The sequence below is a fragment of the Silene latifolia genome, unplaced genomic scaffold (assembly GCF_048544455.1).
Source record: "Silene latifolia isolate original U9 population unplaced genomic scaffold, ASM4854445v1 scaffold_240, whole genome shotgun sequence".
Taxonomy (NCBI): Eukaryota; Viridiplantae; Streptophyta; class Magnoliopsida; order Caryophyllales; family Caryophyllaceae; genus Silene; species Silene latifolia.
Genome location: NW_027413189.1, coordinates 207,672 through 225,000, shown reverse-complemented (window position 1 = coordinate 225,000; position 17,329 = coordinate 207,672).

Here is a 17,329-nt window from a genome sequence, read left to right as displayed (position 1 = left end):
CCCCAAATGTCCTCCTTTACTCTTCAAATTTTGTGAGGTCCCCTTATTTGATCCGAGGAACTTTCTGTGTGATTTCCGGAGGATTTTGTTCCGGGACCCTGTAATCCCGAAAATCGTGTATTATACACTTCAATTTGAACCGTATGGGAGGTCGTACCGGACCCTGTTTCTATTTTTCCCGATTTTTCTACCACGTGTCCGAGTTCATTTCAAGAGTTAACCTATTCGATTTCAGTTACAAATAACGAGTATTAATCCATTTTTCAAGATTATCCGAGGTTCGATGAATGTTTGTTTATCGCATACTGGCACTCCCCAAATATCCTCCGTTACTCCTCAAATTTGGCGTGCCACCTTTATCTAATCCGAGGAACCTTCTGTGTCATATTCGATGGATTTTGTTCCGCGACCATAAAATCTCGAAAACCGTGTATTATACACTTCAATTTGAAGCGTTTGGGAGGTCGTACCGAACCCTGTTTCTTTTTTTCCCGATTTTTCTACCATGTATTCGAGTTCATTTCAAGAGTTGACCTATTCAATTTCAGTCCCAATTAACGAGTATTAAACTATTTTTCACGATTATCCGACGTTCGACGAATGTTGGTTTATCGCATACCGGCACCCCCAAATTTTCTGCGTTACTCTTCAAATTTTGTGAAGTTACCTTATCTGATCCGTGGAACCTTCTGTGTGATTTCCGAAGGATGTTGTTCCAGGACCCTGTAATCCCGAAAACTGTGTATTATACACTTCAATTTGAACCGTTTGGGAGGTCGTACCGGACGCTGTTTCTATTTTTCCTCATTTTTCTACCAAGTGTCTGAGTTCATTTCAAGAGTTGACCTATACGATTTCAGTCTCAAATAACGAGTACTAATCCATATTTCACGATTATCCGAGGTTCGACGAATGGTGGTTTATCTCATACCGGCACCCCCAAATGTCCTCCGTTACTCGTGAAATTTCGTGTGGCCACTTTATGTGATCCGAAGAACCTTCAGTGTAATTTTCAGAGGATTTTATTCCGGGACCTTCTAATACCGAAAACCGTGTGTTATACACTTCAATTTTAACCGTTTGGATAGTCCTATCGGACCCTGTTTCTATTTTTCCCGATTTATTTACCACGTGTCCGAGTTCATTTAAAGAGGTGATCTATTTCGATTTCAGTTCCAAATAACGAGTATTAAACATTTTTCACGATTATCCGAGGTTCGACGAATGTTGGTTTATCGCATACCGACACCCCCAAATGTCCTCTGTTACTCCTGAAATTTGGCCGGGAGCTTTATCTGATCCGATGAACTTTCTGTGTGATTTTCGCAGGATTTTGTTCCGGAACCATGTAATCTTGAAAACTGTGTATTATATATACACTTCAATTTCAACAGTTTGGATGGTCGTACCGGACTCTATTTCTATTTTTCCCGATTTTTCTGCCATGTGTCCGAGTTCATTTCAAGAGTTGACCTGTTCGATTTGAGTCCCAAAAAATGAGTATTAATCCATTTTTCACGATTATCCGAGGTTCGACGAATGCTGGTTTAACGCATACCGGTACCCCCAAAGGTCCTCCGATTATCTTCAAATTTTGTGTGATTACCTTATCTGATCCGAGGAACCTTCAGTGTGATTTCCGGAAGATTTTGCTCCGGGACCCTGTAATTCTGACAACCGTGTATTATAGACTTCAATTTGAGCCGTATGGGGGGTCGTACCGGACCCTGTTTCTATTTTTCCCCATTTTTCTACCACGTGTCTGAGTTCATTTCAAGAGTTGACCTATTCGATTTCAGTTCCAAATAACGAGTATTAATCCATTTTTCACGATTATCCGAGGTTCGACGAATGCTGGTTTATCGCATACCGGCATCCCCAAATGTCCTTCGTTACTCGTACAATTTTGTGAGGTCACCTTATCTGATTCGAAGAACCTTCTGTGTGATTTCCGGAGGATTTTGTTCCAGGACCTGTAATCCCGAAAACCGTTTATTACACACTTCAATTTGAACGTTTGGGAGGTCGTACCGGACCCTGTTTCTATTTTTCCCAATTTTTCTACCATGTGTCCGAACTTATTTCAAGAGTTGATCTATTCGATATCAGTCCCAAATAACGAGTAGTAATCTATTTTTCGCGATTATCCGACGTTCGACGAATGCTGGTTTATCGCATACCGGCATCCCCAAATTTTCTCCGTTACTCTTCAAATTTTGTGAAGTGACTTTATATGATCCGAGGAACCTTCTGTTTGATTTCAGAAGGATGTTGTTCCAGGACCCTGTAATCCCAAAAACCGTGTAATATACACTTCAATTTGAACCGTTTGGGAGGTCGTATCGGACCCTGTTTCTATTTCTCCCCATTTTTCTACCAAGTGTCCAAGTTCATATCAAGAGTTAACCTATTCGATTTCAGTCTCAAATAACGTGTATTAATCCATTTTTCATGATTATCCGAGGTTCGACGAATGCTGGTTTATCGCATACTGGCACCCACAAATGTCCTCCGTTACTCTTAAAATTTTGTGAGGTCACCTTATCTGATCTGAGGAACCTTCTGTGTGATTTACGGAGGATTTTGTTCCGGGACCCTGTAATCCCGAAAACTGTGTATTATACGATTCAATTTGAACCGTTTGGGAGGTCGTACCGGACCCTGTTTCTATATTTCCCCTTTTTCTACCACGTGTCCGAGTTCATTTCAAGAGTTGACCTATTCGATTTCAGTCTCAAATAACGAGTATTAATCCATTTTTCACGATTATCCGAGGTTCGACGAATGCTGGTTTATCGCATACCGGCACCCCCAAATGTCCTCCGTTACTCTTCAAATTTGGCGTGGCCACTTTATGTGATCCGAGGAACCTTCTGTGTGATTTTCGTAGGATTTTGTTCTGGGACCTTCTAATACCGAAAACCGTGTGTTATAAACTTCAATTTTAACCGTTTGGGAGGTCGTATCTAGAGGTGGCAATCGGGTCAGTCGGGTCGGGTTTGGGTCGGGTCACGTCGGGTCGGGTCATATCGGGTTCGGGTCATATCGGGTCAGCATACCCTTTCGGGTCGAGTCGGGTCGGGTTCGGGTCGTTATTGGGTCGGGTCATTTCGGGTCAAATGTTGTGTCGGGTCGGGTCGGGTTTGGGTCGGGTCATTATCGGGTCCGGTAACTTAATTGCATTATTATAATTTTTTACCATTAAATTTAGTTTTTAACCTATTATTTGGTTTAATTTATCCATTACTAAGTCAAACATATCAATTTAAACACAAAATCACTTTCATTTTGATCAAAATTAAGCTTAATAATTGTCGGGTCATCAATTTAATCGGGTCGGGTCAATATCGGGTCGGGTTTGGGTCGGGTTCGGGTCACTGATAATCGGGTCGTGTCGGGTTACAGGTCGTCATCGGGTCGGGTCGGGTCGGTTTCGGGTCACACTATTTTCGGGTTCGGGTCGGGTCGGGTTTGCTCGGGTTCGGGTCGGGTCACTCGGGTCGGGTCAGACTTGCCAGCTCTAGTCGTATCGGACCCTGTTCTATTTTTCCCAATTTTTCTACCACATGTCCGAGTTCATTTCAAGAGTTGACCTATTCGATTTCAGTTCCAAATAACAAGTATTAATCCATTTTTCACGATTATCCGAGGTTCAGCGAATATTGGTTTATCGCATACTGACACTCTCAAATGTCCTCCGTTACTCCTGAAATTTGGCTGGGAGGTTTATCTGATCCGATGAACCTTCTGTGTGACTTTTGGAGGATTTTGTTCCGGGACTATGTAATCCCGAAAACCGTGTATTATATACACTTCAATTTGAACAGTTTGGATGGTCGTACCGGACACTATTTCTATTTTTCCTGATTTTTGTGCCACATATCCGAATTCATTTCAAGAATTGACCTATTCGATTTCAGTCCCAAATAATGAGTATTAATCCATTTTTCACGATTATCCGAGGTTCGACGAATACTGGTTTATCGCATACCGGCAACACCAAATGTCCTACGTTACTCTTAAAATTTTGTGAGGTCACCTTATCTGATCCGAGGAACCTTCTGTGTGATTTACGGAGGATTTTGTTCCGGGACCCAGTAATCCCGAAAACTGTGTATTATACACTTCAATTTGAACCGTTTGGGAGGTCGTACCGGACCCTGTTTCTATTTTTCTCGATTTTTCTACCATGTGTCCGATTCATTTTAAGAGTTGATCTATTCGATTTCAGTCCCAAATAACGAGTATTAATCCATTTTTCACGATTATCCGAGGATCGACGAATGCTGGTTTATCGCATACCGGCACCCCCAAATTTCTCTGTTACTCTTCAAAAAATTTTAGGTGACCTTATCTGATCCGAGGAACCTTCTGTGTGATTTCTGAAGGATGTTGTTCCAGGACCCTGTAATCCCGAAAACCGTGTATTATACACTTCAATTTGAACCGTTTGGGAGGTCGTACCGGACGCTGTTTCTATTTTTCCTCATTTTTCTACCACGTGTCTGAGTTCATTTCAAGAGTTGACCTATACGATTTCAGTCTCAAATAACGAGTATTAATCCATATTTCACGATTATCCGAGGTTCAACGAATGGTGGTTTATCGCATACCGGCACCCCCAAATGTCCTCCGTTACTCGTGAAATTTCGCGTGGCCAATTTATGTGATCCGAAGAACCTTCTGTGTAATTTTCAGAGGATTTTGTTCCGGGACCTTCTAATACCGAAAACCGTGTGTTATACACTTCAATTTTAACCGTTTGGATGGTCCTATCGGACCCTGTTTCTAATTTTCCCGATTTATCTACCACGTGTCCGAGTTCATTTCAAGAGGTGACCTATTTCGATTTCAGTTCCAAATAACGAGTATTAATACATTTTTCACGATTATCCGAGGTTCGACGAATGTTGGTTTATCGCATACCGACACCCCCAAATGTCCTCCGTTACTCCTGAAATTTGGCCGAGAGCTTTATCTGATCCGATGAACTTTCTGTGTGATTTTCACAGGATTTTGTTCCGGAACCATGTAATCTTGAAAACTGTGTATTATATATACACTTCAATTTCAACAGTTTGGATGGTCGTACCGGACTCTATTTCTATTTTTCCCGATTTTTCTGCCACGTGTCCGAGTTCATTTCAAGAGTTGACCTGTTCGATTTGAGTCCCAAAAAATGAGTATTAATCCATTTTTCACGATTATCCGAGGTTCGACGAATGCTGGTTTAACGCATACCGGTACCCTCAAAGGTCCTCCGATTATCTTCAAATTTTGTGTGATTACCTTATCTGATCCGAGGAACCTTCAGTGTGATTTCCGGAAGATTTTGCTCCGGGACCCTGTAATTCTGAGAACCGTGTATTATAGACTTCAATTTGAACCGTATGAGGGGTCGTACCGGACCCTGTTTCTATTTTTCCCCATTTTTCTACCACGTGTCTAAGTTCATTTCAAGAGTTGACTTATTCGATTTCAGTTCCAAATAACGAGTATTAATCCATTTTTCACGATTATCCGAGGTTCGACGAATGCTGGTTTATCGCATACCGGCATCCCCAAATGTCCTTCGTTACTCGTACAATTTTGTGAGGTCACCTTATCTGATCCGAAGAACCTTCTGTGTGATTTCCGGAGGATTTTGTTCCAGGACCCTGTAATCCCGAAAACCGTTTATTACACACTTCAATTTGAACGTTTGGGAGGTCGTACCGGACCCTGTTTCTATTTTTCCCAATTTTTCTACCATGTGTCCGAACTCATTTCAAGAGTTGATCTATTCGATATCAGTCCCAAATAACGAGTAGTAATCTATTTTTCGCGATTATCCGACGTTCGACGAATGCAGGTTTATCGCATACCGGCATCCCCAAATTTTCTCCGTTACTCTTCAAATTTTGTGAAGTGACTTTATATGATCCAAGGAACCTTCTGTTTGATTTCAGAAGGATGTTGTTCCAGGACCCTGTAATCCCAAAAACCGTGTAATATACACTTCAATTTGAACCGTTTGGGAGCTCGTATCGGACCCTGTTTCTATTTCTCCCCATTTTTCTACCACGTGTCCAAGTTCATATCAAGAGTTGACCTATTCGATTTCAGTCTCAAATAACGTGTATTAATCCATTTTTCACGATTATCCGAGCTTCGACGAATGCTGGTTTATCGCATACTTGCACCCACAAATGTCCTCCGTTACTCTTAAAATTTTGTGAGGTCACCTTATCTGATCCGAGGAACCTTCTGTGTGATTTACGGAGGATTTTGTTCCGGGACCCTGTAATCCCGAAAACTGTGTATTATACGATTCAATTTGAACCGTTTGGGAGGTCGTACCGGACCCTGTTTCTATATTTCCCCTTTTTCTACCACGTGTCCGAGTTCATTTCAAGAGTTGACCTATTCGATTTCAGTCTCAAATAACGAGTATTAATCCATTTTTCACGATTATCCGAGGTTCGACGAATGCTGGTTTATCGCATACCGGCACCCCCAAATGTCCTCCGTTACTCTTCAAATTTGGCGTGGCCACTTTATGTGATCCGAGGAACCTTCTGTGTGATTTTCGTAGGATTTTGTTCTGGGACCTTCTAATACCGAAAACCGTGTGTTATAAACTTCAATTTTAACCGTTTGGGAGGCCGTATCGGACCCTGTTCTATTTTTCCCAATTTTTCTACCACATGTCCGAGTTCATTTCAAGAGTTGACCTATTCGATTTCAGTTCCAAATAACAAGTATTAATCCATTTTTCACGATTATCCGAGGTTCGGCGAATATTGGTTTATCGCATACTGACACCCTCAAATGTCCTCCGTTACACCTGAAATTTGGTTGGGAGGTTTATCTGATCCGATGAACCTTCTGTGTGACTTTTGGAGGATTTTGTTCCGGGACTATGTAATCCCGAAAACCGTGTATTATATACACTTCAATTTGAACAGTTTGGATGGTCGTACCGGACCCTATTTCTATTTTTCCTGATTTTTGTGCCACATATCCGAATTCATTTCAAGAATTGACCTATTCGATTTCAGTCCCAAATAATTAGTATTAATCCATTTTTCACGATTATCCGAGGTTCGACGAATACTGGTTTATCGCATACCGGCAACACCAAATGTCCTACGTTACTCTTAAAATTTTGTGAGGTCACCTTATCTGATCCGAGGAACCTTCTGTGTGATTTACGGAGGATTTTTTTCTGGGACCCAGTAATCCCGAAAACTGTGTATTATACACTTCAATTTGAACCGTTTGGGAGGTCGTACCGGACCCTGTTTCTATATTTCCCCTTTTTCTACCACGAGTCCGAGTTCATTTCAAGAGTTGACCTATTCGATTTCAGTCTCAAATAACGAGTATTAATCCATTTTTCACGATTATCCGAGGTTCGACTAATGCTGGTTTATCGCATACCGGCTCCCCCAAATTTCTCTGTTACTCTTCAAAAAATTTTAGGTGACCTTATCTGATCCGAGGAACCTTCTGTGTGATTTCCGAAGGATGTTGTTCCAGGACCCTGTAATCCCGAAAACCGTGTATTATACACTTCAATTTGAACCGTTTGGGAGGTCGTACCGGATGCTGTTTCTATTTTTCCTCATTTTTCTACCACGTGTCTGAGTTCATTTCAAGAGTTGACCTATACGATTTCAGTCTCAAATAACGAGTATTAATCCATATTTCACGATTATCCGAGGTTCAACGAATGGTGGTTTATCGCATACCGGCACCCCCAAATGTCCTCCGTTACTCGTGAAATTTCGCGTGGCCACTTTATGTGATCCGAAGAACCTTCTGTGTAATTTTCAGAGGATTTTGTTTCGGGACCTTCTAATACCGAAAACCGTGTGTTATACACTTCAATTTTAACCGTTTGGATGGTCCTATCGGACCCTGTTTCTATTTTTCCCGATTTATCTACCACGTGTCCGAGTTCATTTCAAGAGGTGACCTATTTCGATTTCAGTTCCAAATAACGAGTATTAATACATTTTTCACGATTATCCGAGGTTCGACGAATGTTGGTTTATCGCATACCGACACCCCCAAATGTCCTCCGTTACTCCTGAAATTTGGCCGGGAGCTTTATCTGATCTGATGAACTTTCTGTGTGATTTTCGCAGGATTTTGTTCCCGAACCATGTAATCTTGAAAGCTGTGTATTATATATACACTTCAATTTCAACAGTTTGGATGGTCGTACCGGACTCTATTTCTATTTTTCCCGATTTTTCTGCCACGTGTCTGAGTTCATTTCAAGAGTTGACCTATTCGATTTGAGTCCCAAAAAATGAGTATTAATCCATTTTTCACGATTATCCGAGGTTCGACGAATGCTGGTTTAACGCATACCGGTACCCCCAAAGGTCCTCCGATTATCTTCAAATTTTGTGTGATTACCTTATCTGATCCGAGGAACCTTCAGTGTGATTTCCGGAAGATTTTGCTCCGGGGCCCTGTAATTCTGACAACCGTGTATTATAGACTTCAATTTGAACCGTATGGGGGGTCGTACCGGACCCTGTTTCTATTTTTCCCCATTTTTCTACCACGTGTCTGAGTTCATTTCAAGAGTTGACCTATTCGATTTCAGTTCCAAATAACGAGTATTAATCCATTTTTCACGATTATCCGAGGTTCGACGAATGCTTGTTTATCGCATACCGGCACCCCCAAATGTCCTTCGTTACTCGTACAATTTTGTGAGGTCACCTTATCTGATCCGAAGAACCTTCTGTGTGATTTCCGGAGGATTTTGTTCCAGGACCCTGTAATCCCGAAAACCGTTTATTACACACTTCAATTTGAACGTTTGGGAGGTCGTACCGGACCCTGTTTCTATTTTTCCCAATTTTTCTACCATGTGTCCGAACTCATTTCAAGAGTTGATCTATTCGATATCAGTCCCAAATAACGAGAAGTAATCTATTTTTCGCGATTATCCGACGTTCGACAAATGCTGGTTTATCGCATACCGGCATCCCCAAATTTTCTCCGTTACTCTTCAAATTTTGTGAAGTGACTTTATATGATCCGAGGAACCTTCTGTTTGATTTCAGAAGGATGTTGTTCCAGGATCCTGTAATCCCGAAAACCGTGTAATATACACTTCAATTTGAACCGTTTGGGAGGTCGTATCGGACCCTGTTTCTATTTCTCCCCATTTTTCTACCACGTGTCCAAGTTCATATCAAGAGTTGACCTATTCGATTTCAGTCTCAAATAACGTGTATTACTCCATTTTTCACGATTATCCGAGGTTCGACGAATGCTGGTTTATCGCATACTGGCACCCACAAATGTCCTCCGTTACTCTTAAAATTTTGTGAGGTCACCTTATCTGATCCGAGGAACCTTCTGTGTGATTTACGGAGGATTTTGTTCCGGGACCCTGTAATCCCGAAAACTGTGTATTATACACTTCAATTTGAACCGTTTGGGAGGTCGTACCGGACCCTGTTTCTATATTTCCCCTTTTTCTACCACGTGTCCGAGTTCATTTCAAGAGTTGACCTATTCGATTTCAGTCTCAAATAACGAGTATTAATCCATTTTTCACGATTATCCGAGGTTCGACGAATGCTGGTTTATCGCATACCGGCACCCCCAAATGTCCTCCGTTACTCTTCAAATTTGGCGTGGCCACTTTATGTGATCCAAGGAACCTTCTGTGTGATTTTCGTAGGATTTTGTTCTGGGACCTTCTAATACCGAAAACCGTGTGTTATAAACTTCAATTTTAACCGTTTGGGAGGTCGTATCGGACCCTGTTCTATTTTTCCCAATTTTTCTACCACATGTCCGAGTTCATTTCAAGAGTTGACCTATTCGATTTCAGTTCCAAAGAACGAGTATTAATCCATTTTTCACGATTATCCGAGGTTCGGCGAATATTGGTTTATCGCATACTGACACCCTCAAATGTCCTCCGTTACTCCTGAAATTTGGCTGGGAGGTTTATCTGATCCGATGAACCTTCTGTGTGACTTTTGGAGGATTTTGTTCCGGGACTATGTAATCCCGAAAACCGTGTATTATATACACTTCAATTTGAACAGTTTGGATGGTCGTACCGGACCCTATTTCTATTTTTCCTGATTTTTGTGCCACATATCCGAATTCATTTCAAGAGTTGACTTATACGATTTCAGTCCCAAATAATGAGTATTAATCCATTTTTCACGATTATCCGAGGTTCGACGAATACTGGTTTATCGCATACCGGCAACACCAAATGTCCTACGTTACTCTTAAAATTTTGTGAGGTCACCTTATCTGATCCGAGGAACCTTCTGTGTGATTTACGGAGGATTTTGTTCCGGGACCCAGTAATCCCGAAAACTGTGTATTATACACTTCAATTTGAACCGTTTGGGAGGTCGTACCGGACCCTGTTTCTATTTTTCTCGATTTTTCTACCATGTGTCCGAGTTCATTTTAAGAGTTGATCTATTCGATTTCAGTCCCAAATAACGAGTATTAATCTATTTTTCACGATTATCCGAGGTTCGACGAATGCTGGTTTATCGCATACCAGCACCCCCAAATTTCTCTGTTACTCTTCAAAAAATTTTAGGTGACCTTATCTGATTCGACGAACCTTCTGTGTGATTTCCGAAGGATGTTGTTCCAGGACCCTGTAATCCCGAAAACCGTGTATTATATACTTCAATTTGAACCGTTTGGGAGGTCGTACCGGACGCTGTTTCTATTTTTCCTCATTTTTCTACCACGTGTCTGAGTTCATTTCAAGAGTTGACCTATACGATTTCAGTCTCAAATAACGAGTATTAATCCATATTTCACGATTATCCGAGATTCAACGAATGGTGGTTTATCGCATACCGGCACCCCCAAATGTCCTCCGTTACTCGTGAAATTTCGCGTGGCCACTTTATGTGATCCGAAGAACCTTCTGTGTAATTTTCAGAGGATTTTGTTCCGAGACCTTCTAATACCGAAAACCGTGTGTTATACACTTCAATTTTAACCGTTTGGATGGTCCTATCGGACCCTGTTTCTAATTTTCCCGATTTATCTACCACGTGTCCGAGTTCATTTCAAGAGGTGACCTATTTCGATTTCAGTTCCAAATAACGAGTATTAATACATTTTTCACGATTATCCGAGGTTCGACGAATGTTGGTTTATCGCATACCGACACCCCCAAATGTCCTCCGTTACTCCTGAAATTTGGCCGGGAGCTTTATCTGATCCGATGAAATTTCTGTGTGATTTTCGCAGGATTTTGTTCCGGAACCATGTAATCTTGAAAACTGTGTATTATATATACACTTCAATTTCAACAGTTTGGATGGTCGTACCGGACTCTATTTCTATTTTTCCCGATTTTTCTGCCACGTGTCCGAGTTCATTTCAAGAGTTGACCTGTTCGATTTGAGTCCCAAAAAATGAGTATTAATCCATTTTTCACGATTATCCGAGGTTCGACGAATGCTGGTTTAATGCATACCGGTACCCCCAAAGGTCCTCCGATTATCTTCAAATTTTGTGTGATTACCTTATCTGATCCGAGGAACCTTCTGTGTGATTTCCGGAAGATTTTGCTCCGGGACCCTGTAATTCTGACAACCGTGTATTATAGACTTCAATTTGAACCGTATGGGGGGTCGTACCGGACCCTGTTTCTATTTTTCCCCATTTTTCTACCACGTGTCTGAGTTCATTTCAAGAGGTTACCTATTCGATTTCAGTCCCAAATAATGAGTATTAAACCATTTTTCACGATTATCCGAGGTTCGACGAATGCTGGCTTATTGCATACCGGCACTCCCAAATTTTCTCCGTTACTCTTCAAATTTTGTGAGGTGACCTTATCTGATCCGAGGAACCTTCTGTGTGATTTCCGAAGGATGTTGTTCCAGGACCCTGTAATCCCGAAAATCATGTATTATAGACTTACATTTGAACCGTTTGAGTGGTCGTACCGGACCCTGTTTCTATTTTTCCCCATTTTTCTACCACGTGTCCGAGTTCATTTCAAGAGTTGACCTATTCAATTTCAGTCCCAAATAACGAGTATTAATCCATTTTTCACGATTATCCGAGGTTCGACGAATGCTGGTTTATCGCATAGAGGCACCCCCTAATGTCTTCCTTTACTCTTCAAATTTTGTGAGGTCCCCTTATCTGATCCAAGGAACTTTCTGTGTGATTTCCGGAAGATTTTGTTCCGGGACCCTGTAATCCCGAAAATCGTGTATTATACAATTCAATTTGAACCGTTTGGGAAGTCGTATCGCACCCTGTTTCTATTTTTCCCGATTTTTCTCCCACGTGTCCGAGTTCATTTCAAGATTTGACCTATTCGATTTCAGTCACAAATATAGAGTATTAATCCAATTTTGACGATTATCCGAGGTTCAACGAATGCTGGTTTATCGCATACCGGCACCCCTAAATGTCCTCCGTTACTCCTCAAATTTGGCGTGGCAGCTTTATCTGATCTGAGGAACCTTCTGTAAGATTTTCGGAGGATTTTGTTCCGGTACCGTGTAATCCCGAAAACCGTGTATTATATACACTTCAATTTAAACAGTTTGGGCGGTCGTACCAGACTCTATTTCTATATTTCCCGATTTTTCTGCCACGTGTCCGAGTTCATTTCAAGAGTTGACCTATTCGATTTCAGCCCCAAATAATGAGTATTAATCCATTTTTCACGATAATCCGAGGTTCGACGAATGCTGGTTTATCGCATATCGGTACCCCCAAAGGTCCTCCGTTACTCTTCAAATTTTGTGAGATCACCTTATCGGATCCGAGGAACCTTCTTTGTGATTTCTGGAGGATTTTGCTCCGGGAACCTGTAATCCTGAAAACCGTGTATTATACACATCAATTTGAACCGTTTGGGTGGTCGTATCGGGCCCTGTTTCTATTTTTCCCAATTTTTCTACCACGTGTCCGAGTTTATTTCAAGAGTTGAGTTGTTCGATTTCAGTCCCAAATAACGAGTAATACCCCATTTTCACGATTATCCGAGGTTCGACGAATGCTGGTTTTTCGCATAGAGGCACCCCCTAATGTCCTCCTTTACTCTTCAAATTTTGTGAGGTCCCCTTATCTGATCCAAGGAACTTTCTGTGTGATATCCGGAGGATTTTGTTCCGGGACCCTGCAATCCCGAAAATCGTGTATAATACACTTCAATTTGAACCGTTTGGGGGGTCGTACCGGACCCTGTTTCTTTTTTTCCCGATTTTTCTCCCACGTGTCCGAGTTCATTTCAAGAGTTGACCTATTCGATTTAAGTTCTAAATAACGAGTAATAATCCATTTTTCACGAATATCCGGTGTTCTATAAATATTGGTTTATCGCACTGGCACCCCCCCAAATGTCCTCTGTTACTCCTCAAATTTTGCGTGGGAGCTTTATCTGATCCGAGGAACCTTCTATGTGATTTTCGGAGGATTTTTTTCCGGGACCATGTAATCCTGAAAACCGTGTATATTCACTTCAATGTGAACAGTTTGGATGGTCGTACGGGACTCTATTACTATTTTTCCCGATTTTTGTGCCACGTGTCCGAGTTCATTTCAAGAGTTGATCTATTCGATTTCAGTCCCAAATAACAAGTGTTAATCCATTTTTCAGGATTATCCGAGGTTCGACGAATGCTGGTTTATCGCATATCGGCACGTCCAAATTATCTCCGTTAATTTTCAAATTTTGTGACGTGACTGATCCGAGGAACCTTCTGTGTGATTTCCGAAGGATATTTTTCCAGGACCCTGTAATCTCGAAAACCGTGTATTTGAGGTCGTACCGGACTCTGTGTCTGTTTTTTCCGATTTTTTAACCACGTGTCCGAGTTCATATCAAGAGTTGACCTATTCGATTTCAGTCTGAAATAACGAGTATTAAACCATTTTTCATGATTATCCGAGGTTCGACGAATTCTGGTTTATCGCGTACCGGCACTCCCAAGTTTTCTCCGTTACTCTTCAAATTTTGTGCGGTGACATTATCTGATCCGAGGAACCTTCTGTGTGATTTCCGAAGGATGTTGTTCCACGACCCTGTAATCCCGAAAATCGTGTATTATACATTTTAACTTGAACCGTTTGGGAGGTCATTCCGAACCCTGTTTATATTTTTCCCGATTTTTCTACCACGTGTCCAAGTTCATTTCAAGAGTTGATATATTTGATTTCGGTCCCAAATAACGAGTATTAATCCATTTTTCACGATTATCCGAGATTCGACGAATGCTGGTTTATCGCATAGAGGCACCCACTAATGTCCTCCTTTACTCTTCAAATTTTGTGAGGTCCCCTTATCTGATCCAAGGAAATTTCTGTGTGATTTCTGGAGGATTTTGTTCCGGGGCCCTGTAATCCTGAAAATCGTGTATTTTTGGGAGGTCGTACCGGATCCTGTTTCTATTTTTTCCGATTTTTCTCCCACATGTCCGAGTTCATTTCAAGAGTTGACCTATTCGATTTCAGTCACAAATATAGAGTATTAATCTAATTTTGACGATTATCCGAGGTTCGACGAATGCTGGTTTATCGCATACCGGCACCCCCAAATGTCCTCCGTTACTCCTCAAATTTGGCGTGGCAGGTTTATCTGATCTAAGGAACCTTCTGTGTGATTTTTGGAGGATTTTCGTCCGGGACCCTGTAATCCCGAAAACCGTGTATTATAACACTTCAATTTAGACCGTTTGGGAGGTCGTGCCGGACCATGTTTCTATTTTTCCCATTTTTTCTACCACCTGTCCGGGTTCATTTCAAGAGTTGACCTATTCGATTTCAGTCCCAAATAACGAGTACTAATCCATTTTTCACGATTATCCGAGGTTCGACGAATGCTGGTTTATCGCATACCGGCACGTTCAAATTAAATCCGTTACTCTTCAAATTTTGTGACGTGACCTTATCTGATCCGAGGAACCTTCTGTGTGATTTCCGAATGATGTTTTTCCAGTACCCACTAATCCCGAAAACCGTGTATTAGAGGTCGTACCGGACCCTGTGTTTGTTTTTCCCGATTTTTCAATAACGTGTCCGAGTTCATTTCAAGAGTTGACCTATTCGATTTTAGTCTGAAATAACGAGTATTAAACCATTTTTCACGATTATCCGAGGTTCGATGGATGCTGGTTTATTGCATACCGGCACTCCCAAGTTTTCTCCGTTACTCTTCAAATTTTGTGAGGTGACATTATCTGATCCGAGGAACCTTCTGTGTGATTTCCGAAGGATGTTGTTCCACGACCCTGTAATCCCGAAAATCGTGTATTATACACTTCAATTTGAACCGTTTGGGAGGTCGTACCGACCCTGGTTCTATTTTTCCCGATTTTTCTACCACGTGTCCAAGTTCATTTCAAGAGTTGACCTATTTGATTTCGGTCCCAAATAACGAGTATTAATCCATTTTTCACGATTATCCCAGGTTCGACGAATGCTGGTTTATCGCATAGAGGCACCCCCTAATGTCCTCCTTTACTCTTCAAATTTTGTGAGGTCCCCTTATCTGATCCAAGGAACTTTCTGTGTGATTTCCGGAGGATTTTGTTGCGGGACCCTGTAATCCCAAAAATCGTGTATTATACACTTCAATTTGAACCGTTTGGGAGGTCGTATCGGACTCTGTTTCTATTTTTCCCGATTTTTCTCCCACGTGTCCGAGTTCATTTCAAGAGTTGACATATTCGATTTCAGTCACAAATATAGAGTATTAATCCAATTTTGACGATTATCCGAGGTCCGATGAATGTTGGTTTATCGCATACCGGCACCCCCAAATGTCCTCCGTTACTCCTCAAATTTTGCGTCGCAGCTTTATCTGATCTAAGGAACCTTCTGTGTGATTTTCGGAGGATTTTCGTCCGGAACCCTATAATCCCGAAAACCGTGTATTTTAACACTTCAATCTGAACCGTTTGGATGGTCGTGCCGGACCATGTTTCTATTTTTCCCATTTTTTCTACCACGTTTCCGAGTTCATTTCAAGAGTTGACCTATTTGATTTCAGTCCCAAATAACGAGTATTAATCCATTTTTCACGATTATCCGAGGTTCGACGAATGCTGGTTTGTCGCATACCGGCACCCCCCAAATATCCTCCGTTACTCCTCAAATTTGGCGTGGCAGCTTTATCTTATCTGAGGAACTTTCTGTGTGATTTCCGGAGGATTTTGTTCCGGGACCCTGTAATCCCGATAATCGTGTATTATATATACACTTCAATTTGAACCGTTTGGGAGGTCGTACCGGACCCTGTTTCTATTTTTCCCTATAATTCTACCACGTGTCCGAGTTCTTTTCAAGAGTTGACATATTCGATTTCATTCCCAAATAAGGAGTATTAATCTATTTTTCACAATTATCCGAGGTTCGACGAATGCTAGTTTATCGCTTACCGGCACCCCCAAATGTCCTCCGTTACTCATCAAATTTGGCGTGGCAGCTTTATCTGATCCGAGGAACCTTCTGTGTGATTTTCGGAGGATTTTCTTCCCGGACCCCGTAATCCCGAAAACTGTGTATTATACACTTCAATTTGAACCGTGTGGGTGGTCGTACCGGACTCTATTTCTATTTTTCCCGATTTTTCTGTCACGTGTCCAAGTTTATTTCAAAAGTTGACCTATTTGATTTCAGTCTCAAATAATGAGTATTAATTCATTTTTCACGATTATCCAAGGTTCGACGAATGCTGGTTTATCGCATATCGGTACCCCTAAAGGTCCTCCGTTACTCTTCAAATTTTGTGAGATCACCTTATCTGATCCGAGAAAACTTCTGTGTGATTTCCAGAAGATTTTGCTCCGGGAACCTGTAATCCTGAAAACCGTGTATTATACAATTCAATTTAAACCGTTTGGGAAGTCGTACCGGACCTTATTTCTATTTTTCCAAATTTTTCTACCACGTGACCGAGTTCATTTCAAGAGTTAACCTATTCGATTTTAGTCTCAAGTAACGAGTATTAATCCATTTTTCACGATTGTCCGAGGTTCGACGAATGTTAGTTTATCGCATACCGGCACCCCAAATGTCCTTCTTTACTCTTCAAATTTTGTTTGGTCCCCTTATCTGATATGAGGAACCTCCTGTGTGCTTTCCGGAGTATTTTGTTCCGGGGCCCTGTAATCCCGAAAATCGTGTATTACACTTCAATTTAAACCGTTTGGGAGGTCGTACCAGACCATGTTTCTATTTTTACCGATTTTTCTTCCACGTGTCTGAGTTCATTTCAAGAGTTGACCTATTCGATTTCAGTTCCAAATAACGAGTTTTAATACATTTTTCACGATTATCCGAGGTTCGACGAATGCTGGTT